This window comes from Rhinatrema bivittatum, chromosome 8, assembly GCF_901001135.1.
Source record: "Rhinatrema bivittatum chromosome 8, aRhiBiv1.1, whole genome shotgun sequence".
NCBI lineage: Eukaryota > Metazoa > Chordata > Amphibia > Gymnophiona > Rhinatrematidae > Rhinatrema > Rhinatrema bivittatum.
This window is the reverse complement of record NC_042622.1, coordinates 147228214-147251460: the sequence shown is the minus strand read 5'-3', so window position 1 is coordinate 147251460 and position 23247 is coordinate 147228214. Positions and strand designations below refer to the sequence as shown.

Genomic DNA, 23247 nt, shown 5'->3' with positions numbered 1-23247 from the left:
GTAACTCCATCCATGCTACACCCCCTTTGTCACGGACATGACCCTTGACCACATTTTGATGACATCACCAGAAATCCAACACATCCCTGCCCCGCCCCCTAGAACGTAGTCAGAAATAGTCCTGTCGCTTTTAATGACGACAACATTAATGGACCCTATCTGCTTTTTGATGACCTCACCAGATGTCCAAATAATTTCTACTGGGGGTGGTGACAGAGCCAGAAACAGGACTTTCTGACCCTGGATCTATATGTTACTAGCTGTGATGTAGCAAGAAGCTTTTTCTCTTTCCCCTCCCCCCCCCCCCCCTTCCCTCCCCTCCTCAACGTAAATACGCATGCCCATTTAGTCGTCAAAGGGCATTTCTGGTGACAACATAGGGTGTATGGTTTGGGAATAGTGTTTTGGGGGTGGAAGGGGTGTGGCTTAGGGTGGAGCATGGGAGGGGCTACTCATTCACTTCTAATGGTTGGGAGGGGTGTGGCTTGGGTAGGGTGTGGCAAGGGGCAGGGTTTGGACTACACTCATTCACTTGTGTGGGAGGGGTGTGGGCGTATTTTGGGGTGTAAGTGGCTGGAACCTATTGGAAAAGCTGAGAAGGCACCGTAGCTGGCGGGAGCTGGACCCAACCTGATAAACCACTGCTACACTGTCTGGTACGGGACCTAGTCTGATCTGCTGCTGCTGCTGCTGCTAGTCAGAGCCCAGGTTCAGAAGTGTGCCCATCTCCCCTCATGTCTTAAAGCACCCTAGTGTTGTATAGGGAGGTAAGGGAGAAGACAGCACCTAGATGGGGGGGCAGGCAGATAAAAGGGGAGAGGGTGCAAAGTAGATACAAAGAAAAAGATCCAAAAAGATCGAGAAGTGAAAAAATGGGGGTGGGGCATCTTGGCTCCTAAAACTTTTGTCTGGTGCTAAGTTTTCTAAATAGGTTTCTATCCCTGGCAAGGGGAGTGATCAGAGCAATTTGGAAAGCTAGCTACAGCCCAGAGAGAGAGGATGGAGGAGAAACTGCCTCATACTGCTTTGATAGCCTGGTACTATTAACAGTGAATGAACTGGAAGTGGCTGTACCTTTACCTTCTTTGCCACAGGTGGCTGGGCACTGGGGCAAAAAAGTAAACACTGAGGAAGGCTAGGATGGTGCATGTAACATTAACTGGATTGGAAGTGGCTCACAGTGAAATTCATAACCAATAACTGCTTGAGATTTAAATCTGGCCAGTGACTCAGTTTCCAATACTGTTTGATATTCATCTGGGTAGTTCTACTCTACATTTGATCCCCAATTTGTATCAAATTGCAGACTGCAATCAAGTTTTTCAATTTGAATTCACTGCTAATGCAGGAAAGAAACAGGTATAGCTGAATACATCTGAGGAAGACTCCTCTGTCTGGCGAACTGTTGAGATCTCTAAGCAAGGGACATCTGACGCCTTCCTAGATAGTGGTATAAGCATTGCATGGGCCCCTCTCCTCTTTTTCTCCCCCTCGCCAAAATGAACTGGGATTAGTTCTAGTGTAAGGTAAAGCCTCTAGCAAAGGGCAGCCTTAAAACTAAATCAAAAAGGCAAAACTCTTATTTTTAGATATTATAGGTGATGGTGTTCATGGACAAATGTTCTCTAAAAGAGAGATGGAAAGGGGGGTGTGGGGGAGGAACCTTCTGAAATTTCTAATAAAAATTGGTACTGAAATACTCACTGAAAATATAGCCAATGAATGGCCTAGAACCATGATTGCTAACTTGTCTGCTAGCCTGCTGTGATGGTATCTTTGGTGGCAGCCCACACACTGGGAAAGTCCCTGCTGTATAATGCAATCCCTATTACTACTTATTTCTAAAGCACTACGAGACATACAGAGCTTACAGTCCAGTCAATGCAAACTTCCTTATCCTGCTACATTAGTCCATACATATGGGTTTTCTCTCCCTGCTAACAGATGGAGACAGAGGATGAATCTTTTTTTTTTCCATTACATCATTACTGGTAGTTACCATTGACATGGTGTCTAGGTCTCTTGTAACTCTAAAACATAGAAGTATGAAAATCAGTAACCTCTGAATCTCTGAAATAACTAGTGCTTGCTGCTATTTTTATTTTCTCTTTCACGGACCACCTGCAGCTCTCAGAACTAGGAAGATAGCCAGTGCTTTAAGATAAGGAACAGAGAATGACCTCCGTTACTGGTGTATTCTAGCCTGGCAAAGCTCTGAGTGTCTTAATTAGCACAAATCTCTAGATAAATGATGTCTTTTGACTTTTGAAATTAGAATAGTCATATGCTTATTGCAAGTAGTATTTCACATAACTAGTCATTAGGAGTTTTAAGTGCTAGATGCCTACCTTGTTTTGACATTACTTATGTATTGAAGTTAGTAATATATAATCAGGTGCTCTTCTGTCAATGAAATAGCTTGATGGAGGCAAGATTAAAGCACCCAGCTTGCGTGTCGACGAAGCACATTTGATGATATAGCTAAATTCTCCTGATCATGTAACCTGACATCTATGTAATTTTTTTAGTAATTAAAATGAGGCCAGGTGTCTCTGAGATGGTATGACTTAACTTATATTGAAATAAAATGAGTATTTAACTTCCTGGATCATGAGCCCATGAATGGTCAACAAGAAAAAGAATATATATATTTATACCTTGCAGTCCAGATGCTTGAGGCTGCTGGGCTATTTAGAGTATGGCATGCCTGAGATCCTGGCAGATTTAATTCATTGGTAAGAAACCATTTTGATTTTTATTTTCTGCTTCCATTATATGATTTGATCAATTAAATGCTTTCCTCATGTAAGAATATATCTGAGTGAATTGAGTGGCTCTCATTTCAACTCTAAGACCATTGATGTGTTAAACTTATATAAGAGCATGCCATACTGGGTCAGACTAAGGGTCCATCAAGCCCAGCATCCTACTTCCAATAGTGGCCAATCCAGGCCATAAGAACCTGGCAAGTACCCAAAAACTAAGTCTATCCCATGCTACTGATGCTAGTAATAGCAGTGGCTATTTTCTAAGTCAACTTAATTAATCGCAGGTAATGGACTTCTCCAAGAACTTATCCAAACCTTTTTTAAAGCCAGCTACACTAACTGCACTAACCACAGCCCCTGATAACAAATTCCAGAGTTTAATAGTGTGTTGAGTGAGAAACAATTTTCTCAGATTAGTTTTAAATGTGCTATATGCTAACTTCATGGAGTGTCCCCTAGTCTTTCTATTATCTGAAAGAGTAAATAACCGATTCACATTAACCCGTTCTAGACCTCTCATGATTTTAAACACCTCTGTCATATCCCCCCTCAGCCGTCTCTTCTCCAAGCTGAACAGTCCTAATCTCCTTAGTCTTTCCTCATAGGGGAGCTATTCCATCCCCTTTATCATTTTGGTCACCCTTCTCTGTACCTTCTCCATCGCAACCATATCTTTTTGAGATGCGGTGACCAGAGTTCCTGATCATACCCAGATCAGTCCAGACCAGTGGCTTATGCATCCCTACCAACAGATGGAGTCAGAGAACAAATACTTTAGGCACTGCTACATAACCAAGAGTGCCACCTGCAGTCCCTCAGTATTTCTCTGACTCCAGAAGATGGTAGAGGTGCATTCCTGCAGTCTGTTAGTTAGTTAAAAAAAAAAAAAAAAAAAGGGAAAGGAAGTAGGATAGTTAAGACTAGTAGTACTGCTTCCTGAGGTGTTAGGTACCTTCGTGGGTCATCCCTCTTTGGAAGCCGGGCGACCGGGGGGTTGGACTCCCCTGCCTATGTGTCGCCCACAGTAGTCCAGTGGCTCGACAACCAGGGGCTCCTGGTTCCTCGTCCACTGAAGCAGCTCCTCTGGCTCCCTGAGGCTCCTAGGGTGTCTCTTTAAAGTTAGCAAAAAAAAAGACAAAAAAGGACTTCCTCAAGGTAAGTGGAGTCTGTCGAGGGAGGGGCTGTGCGGTTGCTGGCAGCCAGCGGTGAGGAGCGAGCTAGAACCCCGTGGACCTTGTCAGCATCCCAGGGCTCGGCGTAGGTCGACAGGAGGGGGGAGGGGAAGCCTTCACTTGTCTTTTTTTCTCTCGGCACGTTTCTCGACTGATCTCGGCTGTCGGAGCTTCGCATTTGCAGGGAGGTGGTTATTTTTTGTCACCTGGCCGCGCAGTGGTTTCCTGACTTCTTTTTTTCCTTTTTTGCCGACTACCGCGTGGCAACACGGGCTCATGGCTCCCTGAACCAAAATGGCGGCATGCCGCACATGTGGCACGACAGGACACTCACTGCCTGTAGCACTGGGCAGAAGGGACCTTCGGGGGAAAGGGCTGGCAGGCAAGGCCTGCAGTCCTCTGGTTCAATGCCCCCCCCCCCCCCACAGGAGGGGGGCGACCCGCGTCTGATGCCGTGGGATGAAGAAGCCCCCTAATCCTTTCCCCTGTGGAAGTTCTTTTGGGGTGGATGCTGGACTTTCGGACCCCTCAGCTGAGGGGGGAGAGGACCCAGAGGAGTTTTGCCCGGAGTTTATGCTGCTGCTTCACCAGGCTTTCCTGGCTAGGAAGCAGGCAGTGCTGAAGAGAGCATTGCAGCCAGATGTGCCTTCAGAACCTCTGGCTAAGCAAGCGTCCAAGGGGCTTTTGGATGCCCAGCCACCTTCAGGGGACCGACAGGGGACCAGAGTCAAGGATAGGTCCCCTGTCCTAACCTTCCGCTGGGGGGGCACCATGGTTTCACCTTTGGATCAGGACCCGGAGGTCCCGCTGGATATAGATGATGAGACCCAGGATGACCCGGATCCAGACAAGCTGCCTTCCTCGGAGGGTGATGACCCCAGCATAGTGTGCTTGTTTAAGCGTGAGGAGCTTATACCTCTTATCCCTCAGGTTTTGGAAGTTCTGGGGGTCAAGGTGGCTACGGAGGAGTCTTGACAGCGAAGGGGTTATCCCGGTCCTCGATGGGATTCGTGGTCCGACCTCTTTTCCACTACCAATGAAGGTTCGCAAACTGGTTACCCGGGAGTGGGATTCGCCAGACGCAGGCTTGAAAGTGGGCAGAGCGATGGCAAAGATTTATCCCCTCTCGTAGGATGTTTTGGACCTTCTGAAGGTGCCAAAGGTGGATGCGGTGGTGTCTGCTGTAATGAAGAAGACCACCATTCCCGTGGCTGGTACTGCGGCGCTGAAGGACATACAGGACCACAAGCTGGCGATTCAGCTTAAACGGGTCTTTGAGGTCTCCGCTCTGAGTCTGCGGGTGGCTGTTTGTGCCAGCCTCATGCAGGTAGCCTGCCTTTGTTGGGTCCAGGAGGCATCCACGGTGCCAAATGCCGGAAGTGGTGAACCCTTACAGGCCGCGCGATTGGAGGCAGGTGTTGCGTACGTCGCGGACGCTTTGTATGATTTGATTCAGACCTCGGTGCATAGCATGGTATCTGTGGTCTCGGCTCGTAGACTCCTCTGGTTGCGAAACTGGTCAGTGGATTTTTCCTCCAAGTCTCAGCTTTGTAACCTCCCCTTCAAGGGCAAGCTTCTCTTCGGGGAAGACCTGGACCAGTTGGTGAAGCTACTTGGGGAATCCAAAGGCAACCGGCTTCCGGAGGATAGGAAACCTTCAGGGAAGCTCTTTCCCCCTCTGCCTCGCTTTTGGGACTCTCGCAGATTTCACTCTGGTAGGCCTTCAGCTCCTTCAGAGTCCAGGCCAGCCCCAGGGCGCCAGCAGTCCTTTCGTGAAGGTAGTCGCCCAGGCAGAGTCCATGGGCCAGGGAGCTGGATGTGGAAAACCCTCCCAATGAAGCCAGGGGCCACCCATTCCATCACAGAAGCTGTAGGAGGCAGATTGTCAAGCTTTTACATGGAGTGGGCGAGGATTACCTCTGACAGTTGGGTTTTGGAAGTGGTCCAGGACGGTTACACACTCGAGTTTTCGCGCCTGGTGCGGGAGGCCTTTGTGGAGTCTCGCATAGCCTTGCGGGCCAAACGCAAGGCAATGCAAGGAACTCTGCAACGGCTTCTCAACCTCAGGGCCATTGTTCCAGTTCCCTTAGCGGAACAGGGCCAGGGCCGGTATTTGGTGTACTTCGTGGTTCCCAAGAAAGAGGGTACCTTTCATCCCATTCTGGATTTGCAGAAAGTGAACTGGTGTCTTAGAGTCACCTGTTTTTGCATGGAGACCTTGAGGAAAGTTGTGGCCACGGTGCGCAAAGGGGAGTTTCTCGCGTCCTTAGAGCTTAACTAGGCGTATCTCCACATCCTGATCCTTCGGGATCATCAGCGGTACCTCCGGTTCAAAGTACTCTGTCAACATTTCCAGTTTCAGGCTCTTCCATTTGGCCTGGCGACAGGCCCACGTACCTTCACCAAGGTCATGGTGGTCGTGGAGGCATTCTTGCGCAAGAAGGGAGTCTTAGTCCACCCGTATCTAGATGACTGGTTGATTCGAGCGAAGTCGCAAGAGGACTGCGAGAGATCGATCCAGAGGATGATGATGATCACCTTACAGTCGCTCGGCTGGGTCATAAATGTCCAGAAAAGCCACTTGGAATCCATTCAGTCGCTAGTTTACTTGGGAGTGCTTTTCGATACTTCCCAAGGCAAGGTTTTTCTAGCATCAGACCGTGTGGTGAAGCTGCAGGATTAGGTTAGGGCGCTCCTTCAGATGAAGATTCCGACAGTGTGGCATCATTTACAAGTCCTGGGGTCCATGGCCTCCACCTTGGATTTGGTCCTGTGGGCGTTCGCTCATTTGCGGCCGTTGCAGCGTGCATTGTTGTCGAGGTGGAGCCCAGTGTCGGAGCAGTTCCAAGTGCCATTACCTCGGCTTCCAGAGTCAGCTCATCGTGGTGGCTTTTGCGCAGCAACCTGGAATGGGGGGTGGACTTGGACCCACCAAATTGGGCAGTTATCTCCACAGATGTCAGGCTGGGGAGCAGTTTGCCTGAACAAATCAGCTCAAGGTCTTTGGTCGCCAACAGAGAGTTCCTGGTCCATCAACCGCCTCATGACGAGGGCTGTCCAGTTGGCCCTCCGAGCATTTCTATCCCTAGTCAAGAACTCCATGGTTCGGGTATTCTCAGACAACGCGATGACGGTAGCCTACATCGACCAGCAAGGGGGAACGAGGAGTCTTGCAGTGGCACTGGAAGCAAGGCTTTTGTTCGCCTGGGCGGAGCACCATCTCAAAGGAATCGCTGCATCACATGTTGCTGGGGTGGAAAATGTTCAAGCAGACTTCCTCAGCAGGCAACAGCTCGATCCGGGGGAGTGGGAGCTGGCCCCCGAAGCTTGGAACCTCATTTGCACCAGGTGGGGCGTGCCTCAGTTGGATCTGATGGCAACTCGGGCCAATGCGAAGACAGAACGCTTCTTCAGTCGTCGGCGAGAGGTGGGTTCAGTAGGGTTAGACGCCCTAGTGTGCCCTTGGCCCACGGGAATTCTTCTCTATGCCTTCCCTCCCTGGCCTCTCATCAGGCAGCTTCTTCAATGTATAGAGTGCCATCCAGGCAGCGTAGTGCTGGTGGCATCGGAGTGGCCGCGTCGTCCATGGTTCGTGGACTTGGTTCGAATAGTGCTGGAAGGCTTCTTTCAGCTGGCTCATCTCCCATGCCTGCTCAGTCAGGGGCCCATATTTTCGGATCGGGAGGATCACTTCTCTCTCGCGGCTTGGCTTTTGAAAGGCAGCGATTGCGATTGAGGGGATATTCAGAGCAGGTCATTTCCACTCTTCAGGCATGTAAACCATCTACTTCTATGGCCTGTGTTAGGGTCTGTAAGCTATTTGAAGCATGGTGTCACCAGCGCTCCTTAGATCCTTTGGCAATGGAGATTCCACAGGATTTGGAATTTCTTCAACAGGGACAGGCTAAGGGTTTGGCTTACAATGAACTTTTCAACTCTCTCTCCCCCCACCATAGTATTCTGCTGCTTAGGGCAATTGGAAGCAGCCTCTGTTAAGACCACAATGCCATGCACTGTCCTCCAGAATTAGAGCAATTTTGTTTTAATTTTTTAATAAGTTAATAGAAAGCATAAGATATCCAATTCTATCTTATCATATGGGAAAATTCTACATTGAAAAATTGTACATATAATACAAATAATGAATACAAACAGTCACAGATCAGTTAAGAGATGACTCTGATATATTGCAACATAAAATAGAGCATTAAACTGAGGAGTAATAAGCAAAAGATGGTAACATGCCAAGAAGAAACATTAGAGATTCTACCTCCTAATCCTTCTACCCCATCACCTGGTGGAGTGAATTAAAGAAGTTATCCAGTTTTCTTAAGATTGCTTGAAGTGTTATAGACAGGAAAGCTGTTAAGTGCTAATCAAGTAATCCATCAGAAGTTTCCAAAAATCTTAGTAAGGGGGCCCATAGTCTTTGAGCAGAATTTGAAGTGCCCCTTTCTTTAGCAGTTACAAGTTTCCCTCCTTTAACCCTTCTCTTTCCCTTCATCTCCTTCACTGAGTCTAGCCATCCACGTTGTGCTTTATAGTACGACTAGAAACAGTCATTATTTTTTCTGCTCTTTAGCAACTCCAGATGTATTGTTCTTGTTCAATTGCTGGAATTTAATTAGTTCATGGTGTGTTTGAACATAGTCTGCAACATTTGTTGTCTTTCTTTAAGTTGATTATTGGATTTTGCCTCGGCCAATGGTTCATTGATTCTTTGTCTGAGCTGCTCTCTTCTCTTTTCATAGTCCAAGAGGCAAAACAGTAGTTAACCTTGCATTATCTTTGCTGTGGGCAGTAAATCATTTTACTATATATAGATTGTTTACAAAATATGTGTGCCCTAATAATAGCACTTCATGTCATTTTTTTTTATTACTTGTCAAAATAAGTAACATTGATGTAGCTATTTTCAATGAGATATAGTGGGAAAATAGTTGAGATGGAGCCTTTTTATAAGATGAGGGTCAATCATCATAAGATTGGAGTTCACCAGTTAATTGTCTTAGAAACAACAAGCAAATTAGGGTGGTCAAGTGTTCCATAGCTAGAGGAGCGTCCCACATTTTTGTTTAATAAATGGCCACTGTTCTGTAGAAGAATACATCCATCCCAAGGTACTCCAGTTTTTCATGATCTGCCCCTGTTTCTACTGTGCCTTGCACAGTAAGCTACAGAATAACTTTGGAAAGTCAATTTCCCTAAAGCAACAGGATGTTATCTATTTCATGGGACCCATGCCTACACATGTGCTCCTGACTACTGCCTCCAAGGCTAAACAAATCACATGAATGGCCACAGACTAATCATTGTATTGACATTTAATTTTCCACTCCCATTGAGCTAGTTCCCCTCATTAAATATAAAGTCTAATGGGGAATAAGAGCCTTATATCTCTGCCTACAGCTAGAAGAGATTTACCATTTTCTGATAGCAAAGAGGGTGATGCTGATGAAGTAAGTATATGGAACCAAATAGCACAAAGATGAAATAACTAAGCAAGTAAATCCATGGAGAAGGGTGTCTTGGTTTAGAGCTTTTTACGAAATAATGCTGTTGAAGTTTATGGAGATGGCTGAGGTGATTGTCCTTGGAATGAGAAGCATGGATCTGTGATTATATCATCTGGGAAGGTTGAGAGAGGATATTTTTGTTTACTCAGTAAAGCATCAGCCCTTATGCAGCATGAGCACTAAAGCTATAAGAAGAAAATCTCATAAGAATGCTCAATGTGAGTCCAGTCACTTGTCCCCAGTGCAGTATGAGAAACTTGATAATATGGTAGTCCAAGCAGGAAAACTAGAGATAATGGAGAAGTTTTTCATGCCTGTGCATTACTCAGGACCTGCCAATGACAACAAGATGAGCAACTCTGGCTTAAGGGATCATCTATGGATAAAGCAGGGTATTGACCAGTTTTCAACTACGTCATCTCTTAATTCCTCCTCTGCATCAATATGGTCTGCAGAAGTCAGTACTGAACAGGAAGCTTTTCCGATTCCTGGTCAGCACTATTTGCCTTGCTTTGACATTTCCAGACAGACTACCACCTTCCACAGAGAAGGAAAACCTTTGAAAGGTTTCCAAAGGCTGAAGAAAGGACATAGCATAAGCCTTGATAGGTTATCTCAGAAGAGTAGAAACAGGACCCATCTGTACAATACTACCCGCTCGGAAAGAAACTTAACATTCAACGAGGAAGCGGAACTACTCTCTTCTGGTCAACTCAAGCCCTTTACTGTTCAAGTACTGAGCAAGGGGATTCTGAAAAAAGGACATGAACAACTTGGGAAAGCCAAGTCTCTGGAAACCATAACAGCAAGGTCCAAGAGCAAGGCAGCACCATCTCACAAGGAGCAGGCTGCAGCCAGCAAGGGAAACCAAGGTGGCAATGGCCTGGAAGGTTGCAAGGAGCATTCCATTGGTAGACATAGAGCTGTGGAAGAGAAGCAGAAATTTTCCCAGTTTCTCAATGAAATAATCAAACAAGTGCTCAGTCCCTCGAATCTGAACTTCCTAGGGCAGAAGAAGCAACAAGTCCAGAGCTCGGGCAAGGTAACAAGGAAAAATTCAAGCACTGACAGCTCAGAGTATAGAGGGTCCCAGAGCCAAAAAAGCTCCTCTTCCTCCAGGCTGGGAAAGCTGGATACAAAGCAGAAAGTGAAATGGGTGGTAAAGCAACAAAGAAGGGCCAGTGCTAGCCCAGAGCCCATTTCCTTTCTGTCATCACACTGTGGCAAGAACGATTTCCCAAACCTCACTCATGCAGGTGCCATACCAGAGCTGGGCATCATACCTAGTAAAAGTTACATGTGCCTGGCAAAGGAGACAGAAGCCAGCTTGGGAGTGAGACCTGCCTATCCTCCAAGTAGCCACCCTGGCCAAGCTCGCTCTGCAGAGCTCCTGGGTGTACCTGTCTGCTCCCAGCAGGATCCCCAGCATGTCAGACCCAAGAGAATGGATTCCTCTGGTGGAAAAGACCGCACTGAGCAACAAGCTGGAAATAAAGAGCGGCAAGAGAAAGTGTCAGCAGGCAGAGACATCTGCAGCCAGAATAAGGTAAGATTGGCATAAATAGAAGTACAAATAGGAAAAACGAGATAAGTGTCCATGATTAGGTCATTAGTGAGATCCCCCACCTTGAACACTATGTTCATTTCTTCCTAAGGACATTGACAGGAAAGAAGGGAAAAGGTTATGAAAAGAACATTCAAATATTTAACATTTCAATAAATTTTAGGAAGGTGACATTTTCCCTAGAATGAAATGTTTGAACAAAGGGTCATGCTATGAAGATTGAGAGGACATTTCAGGGACAACTTGAAAAACTACCTCTTTACTGAGATGGTGATAGATGGTTGAGGGGAAAAAAAACCTACTACTAGCAGAGGTGGTAGAAACCAGGACTGTGACAGAAATGCAAATGGCCAACCTTTCACGCCACTGAGAGCAGAAGCAATAAGGAGAAAACAAAAAGGGAGGGTAAGAAAGCACAACCTAGCAATACCACAGGCCAGAGGGATGGCCCTGATGATACCAACAGGCTAAAATTAATCAGAAACCAAGCTGGTCAATGCCAGTAGGTTTGGTGGTGGCAGGGTCCCATCCAGCAAGGTCACAGGCCCAGGCAGCCCAATATTCAGCCATAAGTCTAATTAGTTTTGGTGGTAGTTTAGATTATTACAAAGCTTAGTAGAAGGACATGGGTTGAGTGATGGATTAAGTAAATGAATTTGTATGCTCGTCTACCTAGAATGGTAGATAAACAGGAAAACAAAAATGGTCTGGGATGAGAGGCAATGCTCTACAATCAATCTTCTATGGCCTGCAGCTGGAATATATTCTTAGCAGTGTCGACCAGAAAAATTGTGCAGACTTTGTGGACCAATTTATCATTTTCTGCTGTTAACTACTGTGTTATAAATAATAAATGAAGAAGCCTTTTTAAACATTCACTCAGATTCTAGGGTCCTTCCATCTCCCACATCCCTTTTCATTTACAGGCTAAGTGCTGCATTGCCCTGCTGAAACTGAGAGGCCAGGATGCATCTGCCAGCAAACTTACTGTCATTGTTGCTCTTTGTCCACCAGGTGCTGCTGCTGTAAGCACAGTTGGCTGTCAGCTTTTCCTTTGCCTTGCACCAAAAGCATGAGGGCAGCAATTATTCCTCAAATTGAGGCATTAGAATCTGCTGGGCCTGGAGCCCAAGTCATCTAATTTTTACAGCCCTCCTGGTCAGGAATGAAATCTGTATCTCCTAACCAGTGCAGCACTCCTAGCCCCAGGAGCTGAACCCTGTGCAGGGAATGGAATCCAGGTTTCCTAACTCTGCAGCTGTCCCGGTCCTAGAAGCAGGAGGCTGAGCTGGGAATGGAACCCAGGTATCTTAACCTCTGCACAGGTTAGGACTTTTCAGCTTGGAGAAGAGACGACTGAGGGGGAGGATATGATAGAGGTGTTTAAAATCATGAGAGGTCTGGAACGGGTAGATGTGAATCGGTTATTTACTCTTTCGGATAGTAGAAAGACTAGGGGGCACTCCATGAAGTTAGCATGGGGCACATTTAAAACTAATCAGAGAAAGTTCTTTTTTACTCAACGCACAATTAAACTCTGGAATTTGTTGCCAGAGGATGTGGTTAGTGCAGTTAGTATAGCTGTGTTTAAAAAAGGATTGGATAAGTTCTTTGAGGAGAAGTCCATTACCTGCTATTAAGTTCACCTAGAGAATAGCCACTGCCATTAGCAATGGTAACATGGAATAGACTTAGTTTTTGGGTACTTGCCAGGTTCCTGTGGCCTGGATTGGCCACTGTTGGAAGCAGGATGCTGGGCTTGATGGACCCTTGGTCTGACCCATTATGGCATTTTCTTATGTTCTTATGCACCACTCTCAGCTCCAGGAGCAGGAGCCTGAGCTAAGAATGTAATCCAGGTCTTCTCTGCAGCACTCCTAGCCTCAGGAGCTTGAGCCTGGAATGAAACCTAAGATATGTTTAGATGTTTGCTTACATTTTATTATGCATGGGGTTTTTTTTTGTACATTGCTTAGAGCTATGGCATTAGTGATTAAGACATTTTAATAAAGATAAAGAATAAGTTTATTTAAAATTGTTTGTATACCGCCTATACAATGGGAATTAGATCTAAGTCTCCTAAACACTGCTGTTCTCCCAGCCTAAGGCACAAGAATCTGAGCCAGGAATGGAGCCCAGGTTTCCTACCTCTGCAGTACTCCCAATCCAGGGGTAGGATCCTGAGCTGGGAATGGAACCCAGGTCTCCTAACATCTGCAGTGCTCCCAGCCTGGGGCATCAGAATCTGAGCCAGGTTTGGAACTCAAGTCTACTAACTTCTGCCATACTCTCAGTCCCAAGAGCAAAAGCATGAGCTGGAAATGGAATATAGGTCTCCTAACCTCTGCAGCATTCCCATCTTCAGGAGTAGGAGCCAGCAGTGGAACTCAACTCTGGTAAACTCTATAGCACTCCCAGCCCCTGGAGCTTGGAGCCTCTGTTTGCCTAGAAGCAGGTCGTACAAGGAGCACATTGTAATTTTATATAACTACAGATAGTAACAATTTGGATAGTAAAGGTATTTCCTCTGCACTCAGGCAGGCCAGTCCTCCCAAGTGGGTTATGCACCTCTACCAGTAGATGGAGACGGAGTAAAAGCTGACATCACGGATATATAGCCTTGCCCCGACATCAGCCCCCCAGTATTCTCCATCTCCAACAGATGATGGACATGCATTTTCCTACTGGGGATTGCCTGTGATGGATGCAAGCCAAGAGAGGCTCAGCAGTGAAAACTTTTGCCCTCTTCCCCCGTAGACAGAGACTCTTTCCCGCTCACAGCCAGGGAGGGCTAAGCTCAGGTAAAAAAAAAAAAAAAAATTAAAGGAGTTTTAGGGAGGTTCTCCTCATTCTTACTCTTTCTTCCTTCTTGGCATTGATGTTCATCTCCCGCTTATGTCTCTGGGGAGTTTAGTGAGGTGTGGAGGCAGTGCAGGCTCAGCGGGTTGAGCAGTGTTTTGGCTAGGTGTGCTTCCAGGTGTCCTTTTTGCTGGCTGTAGGGTAGGCCGCAGTGGTTCCTTTGCACATTTTTTGTGTGTGACATCAGCGTGCATGTGTGCGCCTTCTTGTGCACCTAGTTCCACCTATCCTGTTGTGCACGTACTTATATGGCCTATCATTGTGCGCGTTTTGCAGAGAGTCTGAGTGCATATTGCATGCACATGAACTGTGCACGTAGATGAGTGGGTATTTTATACATAGTTAAACGCGTAGATGTGCATGTAGTTTATATCCATATCTGGCTGCGTAGCTGACTGAGTATATGTTAAGCACGTATCTTTCTGAGGTATGCGTTAACTGACATGCCATGGGATCAGCATCAAAGAAGGCTAAGGGCTTAGCAATTTGTGCTGCATGCCATATAAGGGCAATGCAACCGGAACTTTCTGTGAGTCTGACAGCGCTGCCTAGATGCTCAAGGTGATTTGCCCTCTGCTGACTTTGCCGAATCTGGTCCATCCCTTTGGCCTCAGGGGAGTGAGGATGGAGGCAACACAACAAGAGTGTTCCCTTCTTTGGTTGATCCACTGGCAATGTTCTCAGCAGAGTCTCGCTCACAGGATGTCAGGTTTGGACCTATGAGGGCTCGTATGGACCCATCCTCCTTTTCCTGGATGCAATTTTTCCAGGGACTACAGACCTTTCTGCAGGGGCATCCAGCAGAGATGGTAATGCCTTTATATCAAGGTTGCATGCTCGGGGCCCCACTGTGTCCACCACTGCACATAAATGCCGTGGCACAACAGTCCCTGAGGATGTTCGAGTGGATGTGAATCAAGATGATGCTGATGATGATTTGGGTTGCTCTCCTCTTGAGGAAGGGGAAATTCCCCCGAATTTAAAGCCACATAGAACTCTTCTCTGTTTCTTTCATAGAGATAAGTTGCCGGGTCTGATTACTCAGACTCTGAAGACACTTGGGATGGCTGGGAGAGATTCTTCGGGTGTGCAGAAGGAAGACCCCATTTTAGCCACCCTATGCAAGGTTTCATGTTTCTTTCCCCTCCTGGATGCGATTCAAGAGTTGATTGATCTTGAATGGAGTGCGCCAGAGGCGAGTTTTAAAGAAGGGCATGCCTTGGCGAGTTTATATCCCTTGGATCCAGAGGCAAGAAAGCAGTTGTGTTTCCCGAAGGTGGATGTGTTGGTGTGTTCTGTCTTTAAGCAAACCACTATACCGGTTGAAGGAGGGGCAGCTCTAAGGATGATCAAGGTAGAAGGATTAAAGCTATTCTTAAGTAAGCCTTTGAGGCCATGGCGATGAATTTGGAAATTGCTGCTGCTTGTTACCTGGTGGCTTGAGCTTCTCCGCGTCTTTCTCAAGAATCTGGGGCAACGGTTTTGGATGGCAGAGTGGTAATAGAACCGGGAGTGGCTGCCTTTGCTGATGTGGGCTGTGACCTTATTCGCACAGCCACCAGAGGGGTTGTTTCCATGGTAGCGGCTAGGCATCAGCTGTGGCTGTGCAATTGGTCGGCAGTCACTGTTTCTAAGTCCAATCTCACCAAACCGCCCTTCAAGGCTTCTCTTTTGTTTGGCAGTGAGTTGGAGAAGATGACAAATAAAGGAGGGAAGCCCAGGTCCCTTGTTTGCTGGAGGATAAGAAACCGGCTTCACAGCCTTTTTGGGCAAGTGGCTGCTCTAGAGTTTTCAGGTGATTTTTGTCCTTATAGGGGAGCTTCCTCTCAGAGATACTGTTCCTTCGGTAGGTCTCAATCCTTTCACCCCCAGAAAGCCTTGGAAGGATGTGGGCTCCAGGAGTGGAGTTCTTGATCTTCTCAATGAAGGTTTGTGGACTCATCTGTTGATGCAGGAGATAGGTGGCCACCTATCTCACTTTTATCAGAGGTGGGTCCAGATCACATTGGACCAATGGGTTCTGGAAGTGATTTGGAATGACTATGCTATAGAATTTCTTCACATTCCTTTATGTACAACTCCCCTCAGAAGAAGGTAGCAGTGGAAACTACATTGAGAAGACTATTGGATCTAAGGCTGTAATTCCTGTACCTGAATCGCAACAAAATAGGGGCCCTTATTCCATCTATTTTGTCATACCAAGAAAGATGGGTCCTTTCAACCCATCCTGGGTTTCAAAGGCGTCAATCATCTGCAGGTCATTCATTTCCGAATGGAGACTGAACGCACTGTAATAATGGCAGTACAACTGGGGAAATACCTCATGTGTCTGGATCTGACAGAGGCATATGTGCATATTCCCATTCATCAGGAACATGTAAGGTTTGCCATTTTGAGATGTCATTACCAGTTTCAGGCCTTGCCTTTCGGGCTGGCCACTGTGCCTAAGACCTTCTTCAAGGGCATGGTGGTAGTTGAGGCAGCCTTGCGCAAGGATGGCGTCCTACTTCACCCATATCTGGATGACTAGATGATTCGAGCCTAGAGTATGGAAGAAAGTCACTAAACATCTCACAATGTGGTCTCCTTGCTGCAGGATCTAGGCTAGGTGGTGACCCTGGCCAAGAGCAATTTACAGCTGTCTCAGATGCTGGAGTATCTCGGCATTCATTTTGATATGAAGGAGGGCAGAGTGCTTCTGACAGAGAGTCAAATTCATACGTTGATTGCTCAAGTTCAAACCCTGAGAAGAACTATTCGCCTGACAGTGTGGTCTTATCTTCAGGTCCTAGGTTTGATGGCAGCCACTTTGGTTGTTCCCTGGCAAAAGCGCATATGTGACCTTTTCACTGCATGTTGGTTTCCCACTGGAGTCTGCAGTTGCAGGACTATGTGGTAGGGCATCTTTTACCATTGGAGGTGAGCTTCCAATTGCAGTGGTGGTTGCAGGCAGATCATCTCCGGAAGGGTGTTTTCTTGGCGTCGCCAGATTGGTTTGTACTCGCAACGGATTCAAGCCTTCTGGGTTGGGTGGTTCACTGACAGGAGTTGATGGTTGATCTTGGGACTTCAGTTCTAATCCCTGGCTCTACCATTGTCTTTTTGATGAGACCTTGGGGGTGAGTCACATTATCATTGTGCCTCATGTCTAATCACTGGCTCTATTATTGACTCTGTGTATGTCCTTAGAGGTGAGTTTCTTTCTGTCCCTGTGCCTTGGTTCTAAACTCTAGAGTTTGTTACATTCCCTGTGCCTGCTGAGTATGATTTTAGAAAATGTCTAAAAGAGTTGGCTAAGTGTCTACAGATGAACAGAGAGACACTGTCCATTCTTTCTCTCTTTTTCCTGTTTAGGAGCTGGCAGCTGAGAAGGACCACAGCAGGTCAGTTTTGTCATCGCTGCATATTGATCCCTGGTGCTGTACATTTTAAAACTATAGACTCGTATCACCTTGTCATGCCAAGCATCTTGGGCTTCCAAAAAAGATAAATAGAATAATCAGTTTTCCCTTGCCGACAAACAGATGTAAAATGCCATTGCAGAGAAGGGATGACATGTAGAATGAGAGATCATAAGTTCAAATATCAGTAGAGGTAAATGCAGATTAGTTGGCAAATTACCCATGCAAGCGTTGATTTCTAGATGGTCCTCACTTAAGAGAGGAGGTAAATGGAAATTATTTTGCTGTTTATTTCAGTTGCTTAGTTTCTCATTTGATCTTTATCAGATCACATCTAGGTGGTGACTCAAAAGGCAATGTACATAATCAAAAAGCCTTAGTAAATTCTCTAAGTTGGCCAATTTAAATAGAGGATAGTAATAAAAGCCTGATTTAGGGCACTGCAAGATTGTTGCAGGAACACAAACTGGTCATTACTGGGATTGAAGGTCTCTGGAATACAGAGCTTGTCTAGGACTGGAAGGCTCAGAGGACAAGGATACAGGGATATAGGTGCAGGGATACAGAACTAGTCACCTCTAGGACTGGAGAGGGCGGGGGGGGGGAACACGGCAATACGGAGCCTGTCATCTCCAGGACTGGAGGGCTCAGGAGATGGGCATAGGAATACAAAATCTATCCCTTCTAGGCAGAGTCATTGCTAGGTACTTAAAAGATTTTGGGCACAGACCCCATTGCACTCAAGTCATTTGGTAAAAACACAAGACACTAGTGGTAGTGAGATCCTGCTGACCTTATGAAGACCATTTTAAGAGCATACTAACTAATTCTTACATAAGAAACTGGCAGCACCTCATTGATTATCAAGGGGGCTCTCAGCAGTTCTGTTGTACTTGGTGAGGCACTCCTTCTTTTTATCAAAATTATTTAGTCTTCCACCACTTCTTCCATATAACAAAAAAATAAATTTTACTTAGAACATATAATAACTTAACACTGGAAACTTCATTCCAGTTATGGGATTCTAGACAGATTCTAATACCTTTTACTAAATCAGCATCCAAATTATCTAAAAATATATATGAGCTTTTAAAACCATAGAAATATCTTTTTTCAGATGTCATATCAGAAACATTTACCTAGTTCACGTATTCCTGAGGGGGAGCACTGACAATCCAGAAGGAGTATTGAGAGCAGAAACTGATTTTGCTGGTGGCAGAAGAGGATCAGTAAATATTGCTTGCTGGGTAATTTTGAGATTTAAATTTTAGGGGAGAAGAGAGATTGTAGGGTAAATTAATCTTTAGTGTGTGTGCCTGATTTAAAAAAACAAAACAAAGCTAGGTAATTTCCTTAATGTCTTTCTTTCCCTCCCATCCACCCCTATACACATTCTTTGATTTATATAGACTCTTATAAAGAAAGACAACTCAAGTAAGAGGACGAGCGACATTATCAGTATTTACCCTTGTAGGTCATTGCCAAATTAATATAAAATACACCAAATAAACTTAAAGGACTTTAGTTTAAGCATCCTTTATTTAACTAAGACAGCAGTCCAGCAGCAAGATGGGGCTGTCCAGTCTTTTGCCTTGAATGCCACATGTATGATTATCTACCAGTTGGTGACAGGTTGCATAGGTGTGTGTGTGCTCGATGCAAAGAGTTCCTGGCTCTGAGGATGAGTCCAATCTTTGGAGGCTAGAGTGGCAGACCTGGAGGAGCTGAGGCATAGTAGCCAAGTCCCAATTCCAATCTGGCAGCCCCTTTGCTGCTGTGGAGGAGCAAGGTCAAGTAGGAAGAGATCCTGTAGCTAGGACCTGCTCTCTTAGTGATACGATATCCTCTCACACAGAGGCTAAAACTCTAAGGGAATGGAGGCGTAGCCCTAGTGGTTAGAGTAGCAGCTTGTGAACCGGGGAAGCCACAGTTCAAATCCTGTTGCTGCTCCTTGTGACCTTGAGCCAAGTCACTTTTCCCTCCATTGCCTCAGGTGCAAACTTAGGGCTAGATTTACCTAGATACATTAAAAAACAGGAAATAATGAGCATTAATGGGGGTTAAAATGAGTCTACTTAGGAAAAAATTTAAAATTATTACATCATTGTTTTGTCGCATTTTGTGCAGTTTTATTGCGTTGCACATTATTTTTTGGTTTATATAACCCAGCTTCTTGCAGCTGCTTCTTTAAGTGTGTGTTAGGTGAGAGGAGTTTCTAGATTTCATAATCTGAGTGCTGTGACTGAGTTTTACTTGTTTCCTTTCTGTTTGCCTTTCCCTTGTCGTCTTTTCCTGTGAAAGAAATGTGAGAGTGTGTGTTTTGTTTGTCTTGTCTCATTTTGTGTTTAAAGAGAGGATGGAGTGTGAGAGGGCTGGGCTTGGGCATGACAGGCGTTGCATGGGGTGAGGGCTGGTAAGGAGTAGAGGATACACGTGGGTCAGGAGAGGAGGGAGGGATGAGAGCGGCAGAGGCAAAAGGAGGGCAAGAGTGATAGAGAAGGGAGCAGTGACAGAGACAAGAAGCAGAGGAGTAGAGACAGGATGGGAGAAACAGGAAGCAGGGGGAGAGGTAGAGACAGGAAAGAGAGGGAGAAGCAAGGCAGATTAGGCATAGAGAGAGGGAGGGGCAGCGACCTGAAAAGGAGCAGGTGTGGTAGGAATAGTGAGGAGCTGGGATTGGGAAAGAGAGTGTACAGTGTATAGTGATTGTATGTTAAATCTTAAATCAGATATTGTGTCTCAGGGCTTCTGTTTCTGCCTTTGTTTTCACTGTCGGTCCCTCTTGGCCGAACTATAGCTCTTTGTGTTCTAATTGGTTCCCGAAGATGGACTGATGCTAATTCAATTCTTTTGATTTTAACATCTTGGGATTCCATCTATTCTTATCTATCCTGATAACTCTTTTTCTTATTAAAAAAAAAAAAAAAAAAAAAGAGAGAGGGATAGGAATACATTTTTGCAGTTTATAGTTCGGGTTGACCAGAGTCAGTGGGTGTATTCTGCTGTAGGGGAGCCATCTAGTGGACAATATGCAAACTCCTTTAGATTTAGTATTGAATGCAAATCCGCTTAATATTAAGGATATTAAAAAATTTCATGATAAATGGTGTAAAAAGTCTAAATCACATCCTGATTTTATTTGGGCGAAAGAGGGCTCGTTACAACATTCTGTGTTATTGAATTTGCTAAAATATATTAGAGATTCAAAGAAAGGACGATCTTTAGATAAGCATTTGCAAGTGTTTGATTTATGGTATAAGCAGAGAGGTTCTGTCTGTCAGGATACTGAGTGGGATAAAATGCCCCCACCATATGCCCCTGAAAGAGCTTCTGTTAATTATTCCACGCTCCCTGCCTCTAGTTCTTCAGGCTTGTACCCAGCTCTGACAGATGTTTATAGCAGTTTAGGGCAATTTCCATTACATGCTTTGCCTGCGGAGTTAGGACCTGTAGATCCGAAAGATATAGCCCCAGGCTATAAGCCGTTGCAGTTAGTGGAGTCACTGGCAGAGGGTCTATCTGTTATTGATAATTCAGGAGAGGGTATTTCTGGAATATCTCAGTCCACAGGTGCTCCTGCAGCTTCTCTGCCAGCAGTGGTTTCCACTGCTCCTGTGTCAGTGGCAGCACCTGTGGCACTGCAGCAAGCAGAGGGACTTGTCCCACCTAAGATAGAATTACAGGAAGGATGGCAGGAGATGACTTGCATTTTGAAAGGGTTAATGCATCCGTCCAACATTGTGCAATCCGGTCTGACTGGGGATGAGCTAAGAAAAAGGTTTGGAGAGGTTCTTACGCGTCCAATAGCTGAAAGTGTAGAGGAGGAAGGAGAAAGTGATAGCACTGAGGAGGAAGAGGACAAAAGTGTAAAGGGAAAGGGGAAAAAGAGCAGGCTAGGAAAGTATTGGCATAGAAAACAGCCATCCAGACAATGCAAAACTCAGGGCTGTGTTACTATACATGAAGGAGCAGATGAAGAGAGAGCCTGTATAGATGGAAACGGAGACCTGATTATGTTAGGCCAGAGTTTGCATAAACAGACACCAAAAGAAATAGTGGCTGAGAGTGAAGATAGTCGTTATTATGTGGATCCATGGGTGGATAGGTTAAGCAAATGGCCTGAGGGAATGAGAGGAGATAAGCGAGCACATATACTAAAATATGGAACGCTTCACGAATTTGCATGTCATCCTTGCGCAGGGGCCATGCTAATCATCTCTGTATCATTCCAATTTTAGTATACGATGACTTTTAGGAGTGTGCAAATTAGGGCAGGAACAGCAGATCCCATGTTGACAATACATATTAACAAACAACCTTATACCTTTCTATTGGATTCAGGGGCACCCAAATCTGTGATTACCAGACTTCCTGAGGGAGTTGCATTGTCAGATGAAACTATTTGTACTATAGGATTTAATGGACAGAATAAGCTAGTACAGAGAACAGAAAAAACTAGTGTGCAGTTAGAAGGAAAATACGTGATGAGTCAGTTTTTGTATGCTCTAGATTGTCCAGAACCATTTTGTGAAAAGCAAAAAGAGAAATGGGTAAGCACAGTATGAAACAAAGGGCCTGAAAAAGGAGGTGGCTAGCTAGTGACAACAGAAGCAAAATGATCAAATTTACAGGTAGGTGAAGGGGATATAGGAATAGGAGAAACACATAATGTAGGTGCTTCAGAAGTTCCACAAGAGTGAGGGAGAAAGTGACACTGTGCCTCCAGAAGTGGCAACCCAACCCTCAGGCAGCCAAGAGAGGAGGCAACATCTTCAGGCACAAAACTTCAGCATAAAGGGCAATGACCGCCTTACCCAGGATGTCCTCAGCAATTACGCCATGCTATATATGGGAGTCGGGCAGTGACTACCTCTAAGGCAGCAAAGGGTGTGATATGGCAAAGACAGCTGATATCATCTCCAGGAGAAATGGTATCAAGAGGTCTGGTGAGCAGATGTCCCATCATAATAGGAGGTAAATAAGGGGGAACAGGAGGAAGATCGCAATGCCCCTTAGTATTGACAATGAATTGAATGCCTGGGACCACATATCTTTGAGGGCATGGAAGAGTTCCTGGACACTGGATGACGAGCACTGGAGACTGGAGGATAGCAAATGTAACCCCAATATTTAAAAAGGGCTCCAGGGGCGATCCAGGAAACTACAGACCGGTTAGCCTGACTTCAGTGCCAGGAAAAATAGTGGAAAGTGTTCTAAACATCAAAATCACAGAACATAAAGAAAGACATGGTTTAATGGAACAAAGTCAGCATGGCTTTACCCAGGGCAAGTCTTGCCTCACAAATCTGCTTCACTTTTTTGAAGGAGTTAATAAACATGTGGATAAAGGTGAACCGGTAGATATAGTATACTTGGATTTTCAGAAGGCGTTTGACAAAGTTCCTTATGAGAGGCTTCTAGGAAAAGTAAAAAGTCATGGGATAGGTGGCGATGTCCTTTCGTGGATTGCAAACTGGCTAAAAGACAGGAAACAGAGAGTAGGATTAAATGGGCAATTTTCTCAGTGGAAGGGAGTGGACAGTGGAGTACCTCAGGGTTCTGTGTTGGGACCCTTACTGTTCAATATATTTATAAATGATCTGGAAAGAAATACGACGAGTGAGATAATCAAATTTGCAGATGACACAAAATTGTGCAGAGTAGTTAAATCACAAGCAGATTGTGATAAATTGCAGGAAGACCTTGTGAGACTGGAAAATTGGGCATCCAAATGGCAGATGAAATTTAATGTGGATAAGTGCAAGGTGATGCATATAGGGAAAAATAACCCATGCTATAATTACACGATGTTGGGTTCCATATTAGGTGCTACAACCCAAGAAAGAGATCTAGGTGTCATAGTGGATAACACATTGAAATCGTCGGTTCAGTGTGCTGCGGCAGTCAAAAAAGCAAACAGAATGTTGGGAATTATTAGAAAAGGAATGATGAATAAAACGGAAAATG

General features: G+C 45.4%; 1 pseudogene; it reads right to left on the bottom strand.

Moving 5' to 3' along the window:
* Positions 1-21435: 21435 nt before the first annotated feature.
* Positions 21436-21529, bottom strand: LOC115098413 (annotated as a pseudogene).
* Positions 21530-23247: the final 1718 nt, after the last annotated feature.